General features: G+C 44.2%; 1 protein-coding gene across 4 annotated transcripts in view; it reads left to right on the top strand.

Annotated features, from left to right (window-relative positions):
* The window catches only part of B3GNT2 (UDP-GlcNAc:betaGal beta-1,3-N-acetylglucosaminyltransferase 2), a 148,104-nt gene that overhangs the window by 95,642 nt on the left and 32,217 nt on the right, over positions 1-20,245 (top strand). For 2 of the 4 annotated variants that reach the window (XM_075127227.1, XM_075127228.1), the window contains exon 2: positions 4,884-5,050. The exons of 1 other annotated variant lie outside the window; for it this stretch is intronic. The gene's annotated coding sequence lies outside the window, so the exon portion shown is untranslated. Of the gene's footprint in view, positions 1-1,740; positions 2,156-4,883; positions 5,051-20,245 lie in introns of all 4 variants that reach the window. One more of the 4 variants, XM_048842640.2, reaches the window with a different exon arrangement.

Genomic DNA, 20,245 nt, shown 5'->3' with positions numbered 1-20,245 from the left:
AGCTCACTTCATCGGAGACATCCCTTTGCTACAGCTTTTGACTGTTCTGCTTGCTTTTTACATGAGAAATTCAGTTCTTGTGTTCCTGGGACAACAGGTTAGACTCTATGGGCAACTGCAGAATTAGTGGGCTAATGGCATCAGAAGCACCAACAGAATGAAACCTGAGCAACAGAGGGCTTGTCTTCACTACCGCGTCACTGCCACGTGTCCTGCGGGAGTGGGAAAGTGCTCTCCTGTCAAAGTAATTACTCCATTTCAACAAGAGGTGGAAGCTACGTTGGTGGGAGAGCGTCTCCTGCTGACAGCAGGGTGTAGACAGCGCTTTAAGTGGATGTAACTTACATCGCTCGGCGGGGTGGTTTTTTCACACCCCTGCATGACGTAAGTTACATCGACTTAAGCGGTAGTGTAGACAAGCCCGGAGAGTGGAAAGGACTGGTGGAGTATTTACAACTGGGGTTTGTTTGTTTTTTACTTGTTTTTATTAGCACTGATGTAACTCAAGCTCCTGACAAGCAGTTGAGAGAACGGAATACAAGACTTGCGATGCCTCAGATTGCTAAGTGTAAAAAATCTGCTAAACAAACAAAAATTCTTCCAGGTTTTTTCTATTTACATCATAAAAAACAAAAAAGAGCACAACCCCTCTGTTTTCCCTTTGCTGGTGATCTTTAATGCAGGTGTTCGAACAATGAACCAGAACTGTATTCAACTGGGTTGAGATTACCTTGGGGCAAAGATACTTCTGCCAATTTTCTGAAATGTGAGAACTGCTTAGGTGGGGAACCACTTCCCTAGCAAAGATGACTGAATCCTCATTGCTCCCACTCCTCTGTACCACATCCTCTGCCACATCCACTTTACACATCACCACCATCCACACAGGGAGGCAGTACAGCTAGGGGATAGAGCATCGGACTGGGACGGAGGAGACCTAGGTTCCTAGCTCTGCTCGTAGCCTGCTGGAGGACCTTGGGCAAGTCACTTCACCTCTCTGTGCCTCAGTTTCTCCCTCTGTAAAATGGAACTGATGACATTTACCTACTTTGTAAAGTGCTTTGAGATCAACCAATGAGGAGCTAGGAATTATTATTGTTATACACAGACAAGCCCCTCACCCCCTTAACTGCATATCAACTATTTGGCATGTAGCCAAGATCAGCTCTGGACCTGTGTACACACACTGAGCCACCTACTCCTTAATACAGTTCTTGCTGCCACTCCAGCCTCTCTCCCCCTACTTCCCCAAATCCTGCTGCTCCTTCAGTCCTTGCTTCCCTTCCCATCTGCCCCCCATGCCCACTCCTCCACCTCTCTCACTTCCTTTGCTTGGTGCATGTTCTTGCTCAATGTCCCCATGCAAGCAAGCAAATGCCATCTCCGCTGCCCTGCATGGCTTGCCTGAATGGGTTTTTTCTGCTGCAGCTCTCCAAGCAGACTTAACAGTAACAGCACCTCATCAAGGGTCTGGCAGAGCTATGTGCCCTGGTGCGTACCGATGGAAGGTTGGTATATAGTTCAAACAGCCACGAATAATACGATGGGTCAAACTCAGCGCCATGTCGACAAGCTGAATGCAGCAGCTGTGCCCCCATACTGCAGAGCAGTATTCGCTGGGGCAAACTCCCGTGCCAATAAAGATGTATAAATGACTAAAGGACCGATGCTATTACTGTTCAGTCTGCTTAGAACCAATCTGTTACATCTCCGGTTGACTGATGCCCCATTCTCACACAGGGACCAACCTGCAGTGCCAACTTGAAAGTCTGCTCGCCTTCAAGGGAGGAATCCCACTCCTGAAGACTGTGGTGTGACATTATGGCTGATCTTTCGACATCCCTTTGCTACAGCATGCACTCCTGGACACGAGTGCTACTGGCCCTTTGCCATGCACAGACGATCTGTGTCATCAGGGATCCACAAGTGATATCCTTACAGAGTGGAAGCATCGGTGTGAAAGAGAGTCTAATGCATTAATTAAATTCAGGAGTCCATCACTGCGCACTTGCCTCCTTGTCCCCTTGATTGTAGATCCTGGACCAGGCTCGACAGGCTACTTTCTGGCTCAACCAGAGTTAACAAGTTAACTTGTTAACTTGTTAACAGAGTTAAGCAAGTTAAGGAAGTATGGGCTGGATGAATGCACTACAAGGTGGGTAGAAATCTGGCTAGATTGTCGGGCTCAACGGGTAGTGATCAATGGCTCCATATCTAGTTGGCAGCCGGTATCAAGTGGAGTACCCCAAGGGTCGGTCCTGGGGCTGGTTTTGTTCAATATCTTCATAAATAATCTGGAGGATGGTGTGGATTGCACTCTCAGCAAATTTGCGGATGATACTAAACTGGGAGGAGTGGTAGATACGCTGGAGGGGAGGGATAGGATACAGAAAGACCTAGACAAATTGGAGGATTGGGCCAAAAGAAATCTGATGAGGTTCAATAAGGATAAGTGCAGGGTCCTGCACTTAGGACGGAAGAACCCAATGCACAGCTACAGACTAGGGACCGAATGGCTAGGCAGCAGTTCTGCGGAAAAGGACCTAGGGGTGACAGTGGACGAGAAGCTGGATATGAGTCAGCAGTGTGCCCTTGTTGCCAAGAAGGCCAATGGCATTTTGGGATGTATAAGTAGGGGCATAGCGAGCAGATCGAGGGACGTGATCGTTCCCCTCTATTCGACATTGGTGAGGCCTCATCTGGAGTACTGTGTCCAGTTTTGGGCCCCACACTTCAAGAAGGATGTGGATAAATTGGAGAGAGTCCAGCGAAGGGCAACAAAAATGATTAGGGGACTGGAACACATGAGTTATGAGGAGAGGCTGAGGGAGCTGGGATTGTTTAGCCTGCAGAAGAGAAGAATGAGGGGGGATTTGATAGCTGCTTTCAACTACCTGAAAGGGGGTTCCAAAGAGGATGGCTCTAGACTGTTCTCAATGGTATCAGATGACAGAACGAGGAGTAATGGTCTCAAGCTGCAGTGGGGGAGGTTTAGATTGGATATTAGGAAAAACTTTTTCACTAAGAGGGTGGTGAAACACTGGAATGCGTTACCTAGGGAGGTGGTAGAATCTCCTTCCTTAGAGGTTTTTAAGGTCAGGCTTGACAGAGCCCTGGCTGGGATGATTTAACTGGGAATTGGTCCTGCTTTGAGCAGGGGGTTGGACTAGATGACCTTCTGGGGTCCCTTCCAACCCTGATATTCTATGATTCTAACACAACTGTGCACCGGCTTGGCCTGGTTTTCTTTCCCACTCTGTGACTTTGGGCAGCGTCGCAGACAATAACTCTTGTGGTGGTAGACCCCACTCCAACATCAGGAGGGCATCCTACAATGCCTAACCTCTCTTGTTACAGAGGCCATCTTCTGGCGACACAATTTGGACATGGAGCTTTGACATCTGTATATGAGAGAGAGCTAGTGTAGGGCTAGAGGGGACCAGGAGGAAGAACCAGCTACTGTGTTTGTAGCAGCCCCTGACGGTTGGGGATAGCAGTACTGTGGTCAATAGAAGCTCTGAGCCAGTGCCTGCTGCCTGCAGCCTTGTGTGTGGCTTGGGGAGCACCACTTGTGCTTGCAGGGAAGCCACAGCTTCTGGGCTGGTTCTGCTTTTGGGGCAGTCTTCTAGGACAGTGTATTGGCTAATGAGGGTGGCTTTACTGAATATTATATATGGGCAATAAGTCTGTCATTTTTCCAATGGCAACGTGAAAGGTCTAGGTGTCTATGGAGTTGGAGAGCTCTGTTTTAAGTCTGCTACACAAAGCAATAGAAAACACTGTGTACAATTTGGTGCAAATAATTTTCCTGAATTCTTAAAACCCAGTTGGCTAATACAATGCTTTTTAACTCACTCCTCTACTTCCCATACTAAAGCACCAGTTCCTGCATCTACAAAGTCTTTGTGTATGTAGGGTCTAGATTAAGTAATGGACAATATCAGAGATTACAATTAAAATTTGAGATCTGGAAGGTGAATGTTGAAAGTATTTTGGACTCTTGAAAGAACAATGTTTTCTGAAGAGGATGGAAGTGTGAATGGACAGAAGGGAAGGACAGAAAGTTTTGTGGTGATCACATTGGTCAAAGCAAAATGTCTGAGCAAAGCATTATGTATGAGTAGAGCTCTGCGGCCCCAGATAAATTGTTAATCTTTTGGTTAGCATGTTATGTAATTTTTCTCCCATATTTTTGATCGGTCTGGCCTTTTGGCAACCCTGGCCACATGTTGTATTAATATGAGATTATCCAAGTCTGGTGCTGATAGTGACAGTTATCCTGCTAAATTATCCAGACCGTATTGTGCAAACTGCAAGACAAATCAGTTACTTTGAAAATAAGCAATAAATGTCTCCTTAAGGAAATTTATTGGACAAAAATGTCTTGTACACCTATGCCTATAATCTTCTGCAAACATCTCTAAATGTGAACACTTGCAAAATCCACAGCCACTCCCTACCAATTGCGTTCCAGGAAGACTGACCAGAGTTTCAGGGCAAACGCTGATCTACCCAAATGTGATGGGTGACTTCAGTTCCTTTGAAACATCGTTTTGAAAACCTCTTTTTATGTTATATATGAGGCTTATGCCAGTTCTACACTACAAATTTACATCAGAATAACTCCATCTCTCAGAGGTGTGAAAAATCCACACCCCTCAGAGATGTAGTTCCACCGACCTAGCCCCCAGTGTAGACAGAACTATGTCGATGGAAGAAGCTCTCCCGCCTCTCATGGACGTGGATTAACCGCGCCAATGGGAGAAACTCTTTCGCTGGTGTAGTAGTGTCTTCACTAAAGTGCTACAGTGACACAGCTGCAGCTTTTTAAGTGTAAACTTGTTCTTAGACTCTCTCCAGATTTTTTTTTTCATCTATTTCAGGCATGAGGAAGATGCAGTTGTCTCCCAAAGATTCAGCTCATCCAATCCTGACACATATGGCCCGTTTCTTGGCTCTGCTTCCAGGGATGGAAAGGATACTGAAAGCTGCCTTTAAGCCACCCATTCACCTATCTTTTCAGAGGGAGGGCGTGGGACTGGAGCACTGGGTAGGTATGCTAAATTTTCCACACACAAATCTGCCAATGTGTCTCTGTCCTGCCATGCCACAAGTCTCCATTCTAGACCCCTTTTTTGCAGAGACTGCTAGTCAGTCTCTTTACAGTGGGGACATATCTTGACAAACAGCTTGAAAGAGACCACCAGACTCATTCTGATTGTGACCTAAGACTTCATTTGAATCAAGGACTAGGGCGGTTAAAAGGGTAATGTGGTGAGTGAGAGCATCCAACATGGGCGGCAGGTATCACAGGCCAGGGGAGGCTGAGCCTCCCCAAATAGCCAGGTGTGGCCTTGCTTACACTCTGCCCCCAGGTTCCCTCCTGACTGCTTCCAGTTTCCACTCTTCCGCTGGGGCTAGGGCAAGCCAGCCTGCTGCCAGGACTTGGGGCAGCTGGAGCTGGTGATCGCGCCGCCCGGGGCTGGGGGCATTGGGGGACCAAGCCACCTGGTGCTCCAGGGCCGGGGGTGCTGGGGCCGTGCCGCCTGCCTGGTGCTCTGGGATTGGGCACGCCGGGGCTGGGGGCACTGGGGCCATGCCGCCTGCCCAACGCTTCAGGGCAGGGGGTGCTGGGACTGTGCTGCCTACCTAGCACTCTGGGGCTGCAGGCACTTGGGAGGCCCGGGGCTGGGGCGGGGGGGCCTGTGGCCGCAGTGGGGAACCTCTGGGCTCCAGCGGGGGAGGAGCCTGCCCTCAGCAGAAGGGGTGGGGCCAGGGGCTAGCCTCTCCGAATGGGTGGTTCACGCCCATGCCACCTATTGACTTCCATGGAAGTTGTGGGTGCTCAACACTCTGTAGCATCAGATCTTAAGTTGCCTACTGCACCATGAAATCCATTAAGGAGGGACAGATGTTGAGAAAGTCTCATGCTCTTGAAAAAGGGAAGAGGTGAGATATGGAATAAATCCATGTTTCCTGGCAACCAGGAAATAAATTATTCACCAATCTGCTTTGCTTGCTACCTGTTCAGGAACAAAAGCAGATCTGTAGTTTACATCATAGAGAACCTGTAATTCCAATATTGAATTTGTTTATCTATAATACTATAGGAAAACAGCTTCACATAGAGTATATGGTTCAAATTCCACCCTGGCACAAGTCCATTGTGGTCAGTGGACTGAAGAATTTGGCCCTGTGTCTCATTATTTCAAGTCACAAGACTGACAATTAATAATAACCACACCTCTTCTTGAATAGATCTAGTTGGCTTTTTTAACAGGTGAGCTAGTTTCATTACAAGAACATTTCTTGGTCTGTATTAAGGATAGAGCTGAACCAAAAACTCAACTCAAAATAACTTTTGGGGAAGTTCATTGCTTAATCTGAACTGTGTGCCCTAGGCTTATCTCTAGTTATTTATAATTAATAACTGATATCATACCAGAAATGTACAGTCTGCTCTACAAACACAGATTTAGATATGTCATCCACCCTGAAGAGTTTATAATCTGAGACAAGATAAATAAAACTCTGGGCAGGAAATCAAAGGTGTGATGAGGGGTGGAGGGTTTTAAAATCTTTGAGACAAATTAAAGAGAATACAGACCAAATCACTAAGTCTATTTTAAAAACAAAAGGTAATAAAACCAAATAATCTACTACAAATATAGGATATGATTTTGCATAGTCAAAATGCACTTTGTTATTGTTTGTCCAGCTTTGTGACTATCAGGAAATTTTCATCACATCGCTCCCCCTTCTCCCGCCACATTTTCCAGGGAATTTTCAAGAAGGGAAACTTATACAACACTATATTATTATCTGCGTTGTCATTGTGCCTCAGGGCTCCCAATAAAAGATATGGGACCCATTGTACTGGACACTGTAAAACACTTAATACAAAGATCATGCCTGCCCCAAAGAGCTAACTGTTGTACACCAGTTGCCTGGTGTACAATAAATATTATTATTTATTTATATGTATTATGTTAGTGCCTCGGGGCCCCAATTATGAATCACAGCCCATTGCGCTAGATGCTCTATGAACAGAACAAAAAAGATAGTCCTTGCCCCAAAGAACTGACGATCCAACTGCAATGAAAGTGTTGTTATGGAAATATGTGCATATTGAAATACATGCATGTGAAATATTTAACAAACCTATGCTAAAACAATCTTTTGCAAATTATATACTTACTGGTCATTGAGTCAATCTCCTCAGTCACAGCAATGTAAACCTGGAGTAACTTTACCATGCTAAATCTGTATTTGATTTAGGCCCGATTCTACAGTCTCATTTTCATGGGTGGACAATTATGCCTGTGTGGAGTTCCACTGAAGTGAATGGGGCTTTACACAGACAATCTGTCTGTCTGGTGAGATTGCATTTTGGGGCAGAGAGACAAGATTTTAAAAACCAGAAGCCTAAAATTGGGTTACTAGATCCATATTTAGGCACCTAAATAAGGGACCCGATTTTTAAACATTAATAACCAGTGATTTCACTGGAAGTATTCGATTGCTCAGCATTTCTAAACAAGGGACCCAATTTATGGATTTAGGAGCCTAATTTAAGGCTCATATTTTGAAAATCTTGGCCTCAGTTTGTTTTTTAATTTTCATAGACATAGATTTGGGGATTAGATGATATTGTCTTTCATTTGTCTCAAGGAATTAAAAAAAAAAAATCAGTGAAATAACTCCATAGCAACTTTAGGAGTTATTCCAATTTTACCCCGGTGTAAGAGGGAAGAGAACTTGGCCCACTCATTTTAGCCAGTGATTCCTCAATAAAAGTATAGTTTAAAAATAAGACAAATAATTTAAGCTAAAGAAATTCAGTTTTACCGGGAATAAAAACTCATTCAGCTCTAAGGTTTTGGTATAGACTTCAAACTGGGAAAGATCCTTTCATTCCTGAAGTTAATTAGGATTTGTCAGTTAGTTAGGTATGTAAACAAAATATGTTAGCTGGCTCTTCACACAATGATTTTTCTCTCCAAACCAATGTAATCAGAGCAAATACTGCAAAATTGTTTCCTAGACTAGCTTGCTAATACAACTTGTTCAACTCTGCTTTGTCCAGTAGCATCAGAGTGAAGGTCAAAGTCTCATAGACTAACTTAATCGCTGTGGTAACTCCATTAAAGTCAAGGCAGTCAGTGTAGTCGTCACTCAGGCTCAGTGGGGCTGGAACAATTTTTATAGTAGGGGTGCTGACCATAGGTGCTGACTCCGTGGGTGCTCCAGGGCTGGAGCACCCAAGGGGAAAAATTAGTGGGTGCTGTGCACCCACAGGCAGCCAAGCTCCCCATACCTCCCCTGCCCCACCCCACCTCCTCCTCCTGCCTTTCCCCTGAGCGCACCACGTCTCTGCTCCTCCACCTACCTCCCAGCCTTTCCTGCCCAGCCACCGCCAAATAGCTGTTTGGCAGCATTAGCGCACTTCAGGAGATGGGGGGAGGAGCGGGAACATGGCGCACTCAGGGGAGAAGGCGGGGCTAGGGCAGGGACGGGATTTGGGGAATGAGTTGGAATATTGGCGGGGGGGGCAGAGTTAGGGGAAGGGGTTGGAATGGGGACGGGGCAGGGGCAGGGGCAGGGCCAGATGGAAGGGGTGGAGTAGGGGTGGGGCCAGAGGCAGATTGGGGGTCGAGCCCCCATGGGAAAGAGGGGAAGTCAGTGCCTATGGTGCTGACGGCGGAAACTATGTATTTGGGTTGTTATTACTACTTCAAGCCATAACGAATGCTTGAAGTAGCACCCCAAATTCCAGCACATACGTCAGGGATGAAGTTTGCTCCTAATTTCTGAAGCATTAAGGATGGCAAAATGGGGCCATAGTGAACAGCAACCAAGGGACTGGAGGTAGAAAGAGACAGCTGAAGAGTGCAAGAGAAAGGGAGATACCTATTCACGTGTGATTTTGATACCTGGCTGAACTCTTAGTTTATAGTAAGAGACTCAACCCTGCTGTCCAACTCAGGCTGGACTTCACAAGATGTAGGTGGACCTAGTTTGGGTTTTCATTGATTAGATGCCCTTAGGCTACCTAACTACTCCCTGAACTGGGTGGACCTGGATAATGTGTTTCCTACACTGACCCTGACTAGGCTTTCCTTGACCCAAAGAGACTTCCCCACCTGCCCTCACCAGGAGAAAGATACTGTAACTAATGTTTTTTTCAGAAAGGGTCCTATTTACATGCAAATATAAAACCCAGCAGTGCTGGCAAGAGGACTGAATAAAATCCACTTGAAAAGTAACTGTTTCACAAGTAGACATAGGACAAGAATTCCTTTTTAAACAAAAAACATGCCTGTACGTTATGAGGCCTGGTAAAGCTGTATTTCCTTCACTGTCAAGGCTCCTATTGAAGTGCTATTCTGTTCACCTCCATTCAGTGGTATCATATCACTCTACCAGCATTTTACAGCAAGGCTCTAAAAGCTACATCCTAGGAAAACATTAGGCAATAGAATCTGTTGCTGGCTATCTTAGAAGGTGAGACAATAGGTCACTTTTAGGGAAAAAAATGTACTGGATCAAATTCAGGTTTGTTGGAGCACCAGCAAAAGCCTCCAACTCTCAACAATAACTTAGATTTTTAAAATATCCAATGTCAGGAATCTGTTGGATGCCATCATTGCCCTAAAATTCTCAAAATTCTCTTTTTTTGTTCGTTTTTGTTATGGGACACCAAGGAAAATTAGTCATTTGTGGAGAATTATACAGAGATTCAAAATGGCAGCACTCTGGAAATTCTTGGACTGAGAACAGACATTTCTGTCAACAACAAAAATGAGCCATTGAAATGTGCAGAACAAGCTTTTAGTTATGTTTAGAAGCTTCCAAAAGGCCTGGCAAGTGCTTAAGAGTGCAGCCTTCTCACTGGAGAAAGTGATATCTTACTAAGCCTTTGAGATTCCTGAGTAGCTTCAGTAAAGCAAAACACCACCAACATTTTGGCTTGTGAGTCAGACAGTCATTACAAATTGAAGTTCTGAGCTGCAGTTGTCCCAGGCCGCCTCTCTCTGTCTCACTGACATATTGCACTGCCTCAAGGTGCTGACTCCTTCTTTGCTTAGGAACATGCTGTAGGAGTTACTTACCAGAGCAGACTATTGGTCCAACAAGTTCGGTGTCCTGCCTTCAGCTGTGGCCAATACCTGATGCTGCAAAGGAAGGCAGCTGATAGAGCACCTGTCTGATTTTTGCAGTGTTGTAACAAAGGGTTGGAAAATTCCTTCTCAGCCCTTGCAGACCATCAGCCTACCTCTAAAGTATAAAACTTAATTGACTTCCCTTAGATCTTTTCGATCTATTATAGCAGGTGCAGGTACAAATGTATTCATTTTCATGAAACTGCTTTGAATTCTGTCAAACTATTTGCCTTGATAATTTCCTGTTGTTTGAATTCCACAGATAGATTAGTAAGTGTGTGTGTGTGTGTATCCATGCACATACACAAATGAAACACATGCATACAGAGGTCCCGTGTGGTCCCTCTGATTTTGTCCTTTGTATGAAATGAATAGCTGACCAAACACAAATTAAAAACCTACTCACACACTGACCCTCACTCTCATTCCCTTCCCCTCTGACTTTGTCCCATCCCTTCATTTACTTATTTCTTTTCCCTCTTCCCTCTTGACTGACTCACTCTTCCTCTTCATTCATTTTGTACCCCTTGTTCCTTATCACCTCCTCTCACTCATGGGTCCTGAGAACCAGTGGTAGGAACATTTCTCCTTCTGCAGTATTGAGTTAGAGTGGTATTAACAGGTATGGAAAGCTGCAGGCAGCTTGGGATGGGAACCACACTTTGGTCCCTCCTGGGCCCCTCTCCTGCTACAATTGGAATCAAAGCCAAAAGTCCCTCTGACTTGGTGCAAGATCAATACCTTGGAATATGGTTTACAGGGTGAAATTTTACAGTTGAGGTAGACAATTGTAAATTTGCCTTTCAGTTAAAGCAGAAAGAATGTAGCCCCATTGTACCAGGGTTCAAACCTCTCCCTGACATTTGTGCTTCTGTCTGCTAACCCTACCAGTGTTGGACATTAAACTATCAAGCTATTACATGACTCGTAAAAAAATTAGACTTTTGTTTTTACCATAAGTAATATAAATAAAAGAATAACAGAAAAATCTAATTTCTTTATGAAATAATCATGAAGTAAACTTTCACAGGAAAAAACAGGGCATAGGCAAATAAAATAATATACTGAACACCATGTTTTAATATTAACATTATATCATGGGTAACTGAATAATGAATTTAACTGAAGACTGATTTTATGTGCTTAGAGCTTAAGTTAAGAACTCTGGCATAATCAGAATAAGTAAATTATAAGTTTTCTTCAGGGAACTTTAGTGGAACAAGACCTCTAAGGAATGGATATGCTCATGGTGAATAAATAAATCAAATTTTAGAAATTGACAAATTCTGCCAATGAGATTTAGCCTGGTAAATGCTGGTAAATCTACCAAATCACTGCATATTTGCATGTTTGTTGCCTGATCCTGCATATGCTTAACCCTATGCATCTGAGTAGTCTACTTCAGTTAACGGAGCTATGCTAATTTACACCACCTAAGGATATGAGCCAACTCATTAAGTACATGCTTACGTTTTGCAGATTCAGGATCAAGTACTTTGTAATATCAAGGCTGTAGGTCAAATCTGAGACCTTACTGCAAAAGTAGGGGGAAATTAATATAAATGATATATAGCATAATCTTGAACTCATAGTAGTACAGTTATTTATACATTCAGAATGCCCACCCTTGGATAGGGTAACTCTGTTACGTATAGAATCTATTGATCTATCAATCTATCGTATAGACATATTCTATTGAACTCTGCAGTGTAAAAGCAAATTCATGTTTCTTTTCCTGAATCTTAGTAGTCAAACTATAATCCAATTTTTTTTAATTTTGTTAAAAGGATTTTCATCGAAATCACCTTATAGATGCACCAAGGAAAACGGTTCCATCCACTGCCTGAATAATAACCCAAAATGAAAACATACTTAGGCTGCAAGACACAAGGACAAGCACTAATTGAAATTTATAAACTTACGTAATATATTTATAAAAAGGAGTCTAATTGTCAAAGACCCTGACAGAGCTGGGACATTGGAATGTTTGTTCTCCCTACAAAGAAAAAATAATTATGTAAGTTTATAAATTCCAATTACTTTGCCCATTCTCGTCTTTTGATGTGCCTAATGACTGTTTTATTTGAAGTTATTTATGATTTTCAGTTAAAGTTTTTCCAGCAAGGTTTCTGCAACTTTGTGTTTCTACACAGATTTTCAGCTCAATGCCATATCACATAATATCTTGTGTACAGTATTTCTGTGCTTTATTGAAATTGGCCTTGCTTCCAATAGTATTTTAGAAGTGTGTATATTTTAATGGACAGAGGATTATTCTTTATATTCATGAAATTAAGGTTGTTGAAACCAACTTCATTTTTCTTGCAATGTGCTGAAGCATCTGCTTCTGTCCATGACATACTATGCTTCCACATGTCTAGATATTTTCTCATTATGGGATAGTAATTTACAGTCATGACTAAAATACTGTAGTTGTATACCTGTGTGCCCGTGCAAGATATTGGGGCTGAAAGTTTGTAACTACACCATGTAATAGCAGCTACAAGTAAACTAAGACCTAGAAACTAGAAAGCGATTAGACATTTTTACTGGCAAAAGTTTTGCTGGCATACAGCTGCTGACATAGCTCCTTTTGTCACAATGTGTTCACATATGGCTGTCTTTGCTGTTGCAGTGTGTCTTCACAACATCAGGTTGCACTGACAGAAGACAAATGGTGCTGTAGTAGGCATCCCCGCGTCCTCTGCGCTACCATCTGGAGCATTGCCTTGTGAGAAATTTCTGCAGTGTATTGTGGGACTGCTGCTACGTATTGTGGGATGCCATCACTCCTCTCGGTGACTTGTGGGAGTTTAGGGTCAAATTCCCAGAAATCCTTCTGTTCCATCACAAAAATTTAGTCTTTAACATCATTTTTCCATCTCACCATCCAAAAACATGGATGCTGCACGAATGACTGGAACTCTTGCATAGCCTGTATGAAGGGCAACCAGAATTGTCAGCCCTGCATTTGGGAAGTACAGAGGCTGTCAACAGCCCTGAAAGGGGTGGGAAGTAGACAGAGCCTCTATGTGCATGGGATAGTATGTTGTATTCTTTTAAAGGGGTGTGGGGTTGGAAGTGCTGTCTCTCCAGTGCAACTGGGGAGCTACGGACACTCCCATATTGTCCCTTGTGGCAGGCTTTGGCTAAATGCCACAATGTAACCCCATGTCTTAAGGCGCTTAGATACCATGGTGATGAATGTGGTATAATAGCCTAGCTAAAATTCTGAAAGAGAGACTGTTGGAGCTGAGTAATCTGTATGAGATATTACAGTGATGAGAGGTATAGAAACCCCTAAAATAGACAGCGAGGGGCCTGTAATGTGGGTCATTCAAATTATATTAAAATCAGAAATATATTTCTCATAAGGGCTTATGATCATAATGATCATGGGACCATTAGTCATCAGACTGGCCTCTTCCAGCAACAGGAACTGAAATCTATAATCAGAGGCAGATTAAGATTTACTGAGCACAAAGAACATTTGAGACCCCCCACCACAGGGCCTTACCCCCTGTTCCTCCCTTTCCCCCAGGTCTGGCTGGAATCCAGGCTATGGTAAGAGCTGTGCAGGGAGCCCGGGCTGCTGTGGGGATCCCAGGACCTTCCACCAGCCTGGATGGCACGCCATGGGGGGCAGGGACATGTGCCGGGGGCTGCTCTCAGGCCCCCTGACTCCCCACCCAGGGCAGATGTAGAGTTCGGGGCTCCCCAAGCTGCTTGGGCTCCCTGGGCAGCTCTTACTACAGACTAGGGTGACTATATGTCCCATTTTGGCTGGGGAAGTCCCATTTTTAAGCCCTGCCCTGGACATCCTGACTTTTTTTGGCAAAACTGGGCACCTGTCCCATTTGCTCTTGCCAGGTGATCATCAGTTTTGCCAAAAAGGGGCTCGGGGGGGGGGGGGGGAAGGAAGGGAGCGAGCAACTGTGCTCGGGCCAGCCCTGTGTGGGGGAAGAGGGGAGAGAGGGGCTTTGCGCAGTGGGGAGGTGGGGGAAGAGCAGGGCTCAGGTGAGCGGCTCTGCGCAGGGCGGGGAGGAGAGTGGGGCTCTCCTCTGTGACCAAAAGATGTCATCCCTCAACATTACAATGATTAATTCTACTGATTTTTTCTCTTGAGGGAAAAGATGTTATCTGAAAGTCTGATATAGAAAAAAACAAAGTAATATCTGGGGTGCTTTTGTTATCGCTAAAGAACAGATTTGGGGGTTGATCTAGTTTTTAGGCTGTATAAGGAGTGGGGTGAGAGACAAGTTCAAGATCAGTGCCTTACTTGGGGATTGGTCCTGCTTTGAGCAGGGGGTTGGACTAGACGACCTCCTGACGTCCCTTCCAACCCTGATATTCTATGATACTTCCAGGCTAGTGGGATTCAGGAGCACTTATGGAGGAATCACAGTTAGTATAAGCAAAAAGAAAAGGAGTACTTGTGGCACCTTAGAGACTAACCAATTTATTTGAGCATGAGCTTTCGTGAGCTACAGCTCACTTCATCAGATGTTTACCGTGTAGCTCACGAAAGCTCATGCTCAAATAAATTGGTTAGTCTCTAAGGTGCCACAAGTACTCCTTTTCTTTTTGCGAATACAGACTAACACGGCTGTTCCTCTGAAACCAGTTAGTATAAGGTTTTCATTGCATTATAGAGAGACTTCAGACTATTGGGAACCAGTGTTGGGTAGGCACAGTTTTATTTAGGTCTGTTTTTTTCCTTCCCAATTTTTCTAACAACTCAAAATGATAAAAATGAAACCTGCAGTACAGCAAACCCTCACACTTGATTTCAGCTCGGTCTGGAGCTTCCCTTTTGAATTTAAATGTCAATGACACTCATTTGGCCAGAGGTATACCTCTGCATAGCCTAATCTTTTTACTCCCAAAGACTAAAAAACATACAGAAATGTTTCAATGGGGCTGCAATAGGTAATATCCTGAGGACACTACCTCTAGATTCCTCACCAGAATTTTGGAGCAACCAAAGAGAATCCATTGCAAGTTTTAAGATGGAGTGCAATACCTACTGGAACAGGATTTGGGGAGTTGTAAGTGCATTATGGATCCTCTTGCAATGGGTTCTTAATTAATCATACTTATAGTCACGTACTTCAGTACCGATTCTTTTCTTAGTGCCTTGATTTAAGGAGCTTCTGGTAACTGAACATGCCACACAATAGAGGGTGTACAAGTGTGTACTTGCTATTTTTGTAGACCACTGGAGCATGCATGTTTCTTGGAAAATGTGAATGCATTTTAAAAATGATTGTGCCTAGTGACTCTGAGAAAGATGCTTGCATTAAAAAAAAAAATCTGGGCTTCTGCTGTAGGCTGGATCAAGAATGCAACATTAAAATAAAATAAGATACACCCCCCCTCCGCAAACCTGCATTCCCTTCCCTCCCTATGTAAGCAAACCAGCTGCCACACTGACACTCCTTCAAAGCACTAAATGTATCTGCAGCTGACCAATATGAAAAAAATAATATATATATATGTACGTATATATGCTGAAATTGGTCTTGCCATGTCATGCCTGTAAGAGCATTAGAATGAGGTCTAACGAAGTGAGGCCTTACCAGCCTTTGCTACTCATGGACATTTTTGTGTTTTATTACGGTCAGCAGCTTCAATCTGAAAGATTTCTTACTTTTTTGTATGGCCCACTGGTCAGTGTTTGTAGTCTCATCAGCATGGGAAATAAGAGAAAAGTTACAGTACACCAGTGATTTGCTTATTCTTGTGCTTAACAATCTGTTCCGCCTTGTATTTATCATGTCACTGTGAGTACCTTTCTCAGACCCGAAGAATCTCACAGGGGTGGAGGGTGACAAGGGATGCAGCAAGCAGCAGGCGGGGGGACTTCAGGGGCGAAAGGGTGGAGAAGAGAGATGCATCAGGCAGGGGGGGTCTCACGGGATGGGGCGTGAGGAAGGACATGGCAGGTGGGGGGGCCTCAGGTGGAAGAGGGAGGAGAGGAGGGATGCGGTGAGCTGGGGGGGTCTCATGGGAGAGGGGTGAGGAGGATGCGGTGAGCAGTGTGGTATTGCGGGTAGAGGGAGAGAAAGAGAAGGGATGCAACAGGCAGGGGAGTTTTGCCAGGAAGGGGGGATGAGGAGGGATGCGGCGAGCGGCAGGGGTGAGGAGGGATGATGCGAGTGGCCAGAGGTCTTGTGAGGGCGAGGGGCGAGGAGGGATGTGGTGAGCAGAGGGGTCTCGCAGGAGTGGGGGTGGAGGCGAGGAGGGAAGCAGTGAGTGGCGGGGTCTTAGGAGAGAGGGGTGAGGAGGGATGCGGCAAGCAGGGTGGTATCACCGGGAGGGGTAGAGGAGAGAAGGGACGCAGCAGACAGGGGAGTTTTGCGGGAGGGGGTGAGGAGGGATATGATGAGCGGTGGGGTCACAGGGGAGGGGGTGGAGAGGAGGGACGTGGCAGGTTAATGGCGGCCTCGCGGGTGGGGGGGGAGAAGAGGAGGGACACAGAGGCGGGGGTGCCGAGCGGTGGCAGGGCCTGGGGCCAAGCAGGGGCAGATGGTGGGTGAGGCCGCGGGCAGAATAACGGGCGGGACAGGGAGCTAGCTTCCCCCACCACCTATGGATTTTACCTCACCCACATTGTCTCCCTCAATACACTAGTGAGTCACATAGGATTTCCATTGGTTTATGATGGCAAGTCTCCAAAATCTGGAACTCTCAAATATTGCCCAATTGAAGGTGTCAATGGTAACTTACTGTGTCCCCACTCCTATTCCCATTGAAATCAGTAGCAAAAGTCCCATGGATTTCAGTGGTGCACGATCAGAACATGGGAGCCTGAGGACCATATCTAATTTGCATGAAATGGAGCCAATTGCATCCTCCCGCATCCTTATATGGAGGAGTGGCCTATGGAGATGACAGAAATCCCCTCACTTTCACTACAGAAGTTAGAGTCATGGAAATAACTGGAATATATTCAATAAGGAGTGAGATGACGGGAGCTAATAGAAACATTAATGGGGAGATACGTACTCAGGGAAACAATCGAAGCAGTCTTTGTCTTTAGGGAGATGCAGCCCAGGACGACAACAGGGATTACTCCCTTTAAAAAAAAAAAAAAAAGTGAATATTTGATTGTTACTGGGTGAATCTTGTAAAGGGTGAATATTTGATTGTTATTGTTATATCTAAGTTTCATATAATATAGACAAAAATATTTTCCATCCAAAATATTGCAAAATTTCCAGTGCTGTAGCATTTCAGCATGACTACATAAGAACATAAGAATGGTCACACTGGGTCAGACCAAAGATCCATCTAGCCCAGTATCCTGTCTTCTGACAATGGCCAATGCCAGGTGCTTCAGAGGGAATGAACAGAATAGGTAATTATCAAGTGATTCACCCCCTATCACCCATTCCCAGCTTCTGGCAAACAGAGGCTCAGGACATCATCTCTGCCCATCCTGGCTAGTAGCCACTGATGGACCTATCCTCCATGAACTTATCTAGTTCTTTTTTGAACCTTGTTATAGTCTTGGCCTTCACGACGTCCTCTGGCAAGGAGTTCCACAGGTTGTGTGAAGAGATACTTCCTTTTGTTTGTTTTAAACCTGTGGCCCATTAATTTCATTAGGTGACCCCTACTTCTTGTGCTATGAGCAGGAGTAAATAATACTTCCTTATTTACTTTCTACACACCAGTCATGATTTTATAGACCTCTATTATACATATCCCCCCTTTAGGGGTCTCCTTTCCAAGATGAAAAATCCCAGTTTTACTAATCTCTCCTAATTTGGAAGCTGTTCCATACCCCCAAATCATTTTTGTTACCCTTTTCTGTACCTTTTCCAATTCCAATATATCTTTTTTGAGATGGGGCAACCACATCTGCATGCAGTATTGAAGATTTGGGCATACCATGAATTTATATAGAGGCATATGATACATATCCTTTTCCTAATGATTCCCAACATTGTTAGCTTTTTTGACTGCTGCTGCACATTGAGTGGATGTTTTCAGAGAACTATCCACAATGACTCCAAGATCTCTTTCTTGAGTGGTAACAGCTAATTTAGACCCAATCATTTTATATGTACAGTTGGGATTATGTTTTCCAGCGTGCATTACTTTGCATTTATCAGCATTGAAGTTCATCTGCCATTTTGGTGCCCAGACATCTCCAGTTTTGTGAGATCCCTTTGTAACTCTTCAGTTTGCTTTGAACTTAACTATCTTGAGTAGTTTTGTATCATCTGCAAATTTTGCCACCCCACTGTTTACCCCCTTTCCAGGTCATTTATAAATATGTTGAACAGAACTGGTCCCAGTACAGAGCCTTGGGGATACCACTATTTACCACTCTCCATTCTCAAAACTGACCATTTATTCCTACTTTTTTCCCCCTATCTTTTAACCAGTTACTGACTGATCCATCAGACTAAGTTTCTGACAATTATTTACAATATTAATTATAAGAAAAGCAACAAGAATGTAAGTAAACAAGACACAGTCTGTCATGAATTTTAACAACAAAAAAGTTGTCTGTGTATGTGTTATTTATAGGCAGCGCTGGCAGTGCCACCTATTATTAAGGGTACCTGATGTTTTCCATTATGAAACCCTTTTTTTCAGTTGTTTAAAACTTTAGCTGTTCAGGCTGACATTTTTATACCTTCTCTACAAAACACAGGCCATAGAATTTCCTTAAAATAATTCCTTTTGAACTAGAGTGAGCTGATTTAAAAAAAAAAATCCACAATCTTGATTTAAAAATTGCCAATGATGGAGAATCTACCACATCCCTTGGTAATTTTTTTCAGTTGTTAATTGCCCTCACTGATAAAAATATGTGCCTTATTTCTAGTCTGAATTTGTGTAGCTTCAACTTCCAGCCATTGGATCATGTATACCCTTGTCTTCTAGACTGAAGAACCCATTATGTGTTCACCATGCAGGTACTTATAGACTGTGATCAAGTCACCCCTTAACATTCTCTCAGTTAGACTAAATAGATTGAGCTCCGGGAGTCTATCACTATAAGGCATATTTTCTAATCCTTTTGTCATTCTCATGGCTCTTTTCTGAACCCTCTCCATTTATCAATATCCTTCTTGAATTGTGCACACCAGAACTGGATGCAGTATTCCAGCAGAAGTTGCACCAATACCAAATAGTGGTAAAATTTACCCCTCTTTACCCTGACGTGACCTTTCCCTGTTTATGCATCCAATGATCGCATTAGCCCTTTTGGCCAAAGCATTAACTGGGAACTCATGTTCAGCTGGTTTTCCACCAGGACTGCTACATCTTTTTCAGTCACAGCCTCCCAGAATAGAGTATATATTTACATTTAGCTGTATGAAAACATATTATTTGCTTGTGCACAGTTTACCAAGCAATTCAGATCACTCCGTATCAGTTATCTGTCCATAGGGTGTCTGTTGGCTGCATAACAGAAGAAATGGATATGAAAGTCCATTAATGGCTATTCGGATGGGTAAGGAATAGTGGCCCTAGCCTCTGTTTGTCAGATGGTGGAGCTGGATGGCAGGAGAGAGATCGCTGATCATTACCTGTTAGGTTCACTCCCTCTGGGGCACCTGGTATTGTCCGCTGTCGGTAGACAGGATACTGGGTTGGATGGACCTTTGGTCTAACCCAGTATGGCCATTCTTATGTTCTTAAAGAAATTTATTTTATGTCCAAAAAACTAATAAATGTTCACCTACTTCATGGGATTCTGAGGAATGAGGGATGTCAAGAGATCAAGAATTATCTTCACTTCTGTCTGTCTGAACAGTATCATCTCTCTGTCTTCCCCACTCCCACTATTGTATTCCTGTAGCTACCACAGGGAAGGCCATGAGATTCTGGAGGCAGGTCTGAGAAGTGCAACAAGTAGGTACAGTCAGGGCCCTGAGACTGGTCTGAGGAGGGGCTGATGTGTGGCGTGGGGGATCCCATTGGGTGTATTGTAGAGTCAGGCACACAGGGATGCTGAGCAGATACGCACCCCCCGTGGAAACGTCTGTGCTGTGATGACAGGAGTGTGAGGATGGGGAGGGTACTGCCATGATGCTGGGCCCCGCACGTGGAGGTATTAT

Source organism: Caretta caretta, chromosome 3 (assembly GCF_965140235.1).
Source record: "Caretta caretta isolate rCarCar2 chromosome 3, rCarCar1.hap1, whole genome shotgun sequence".
Classification (NCBI taxonomy): Eukaryota; Metazoa; Chordata; order Testudines; family Cheloniidae; genus Caretta; species Caretta caretta.
Note: the sequence above shows the minus strand (reverse complement) of the source record. Positions and strands in the feature narration are given on the sequence as shown.